The sequence below is a fragment of the Sinocyclocheilus rhinocerous genome, unplaced genomic scaffold (genome assembly GCF_001515625.1).
Source record: "Sinocyclocheilus rhinocerous isolate Xijiao unplaced genomic scaffold, SAMN03320098_v1.1 scaffold36275, whole genome shotgun sequence".
Classification (NCBI taxonomy): Eukaryota; Metazoa; Chordata; class Actinopteri; order Cypriniformes; family Cyprinidae; genus Sinocyclocheilus; species Sinocyclocheilus rhinocerous.
This window is the reverse complement of record NW_015624010.1, coordinates 5,268-5,529: the sequence shown is the minus strand read 5'-3', so window position 1 is coordinate 5,529 and position 262 is coordinate 5,268.

Genomic DNA, 262 nt, shown 5'->3' with positions numbered 1-262 from the left:
TTTCAGTCTTTAACACCAAATGCACAAGCTGAAGTTTGAACTACCTAAGGTGGAATAGCGTGGAGCTGTTTTGCATTCTTTTTGTCCCAAAGGTAAAAAGAATCTAAGAACTGTGTCTTCATCTTAGGTTTTTCAGTGGTCCCAAGGTCATCATGAAAGTAATAGGAAAGTCTTTGAAGATGAATGGAATCATCTTCGTGCTCATGTTTTGCGTCTTTGTCATGTTTTCCATTCTTTTCCGACAAAACTTAAGCAAGTCCGA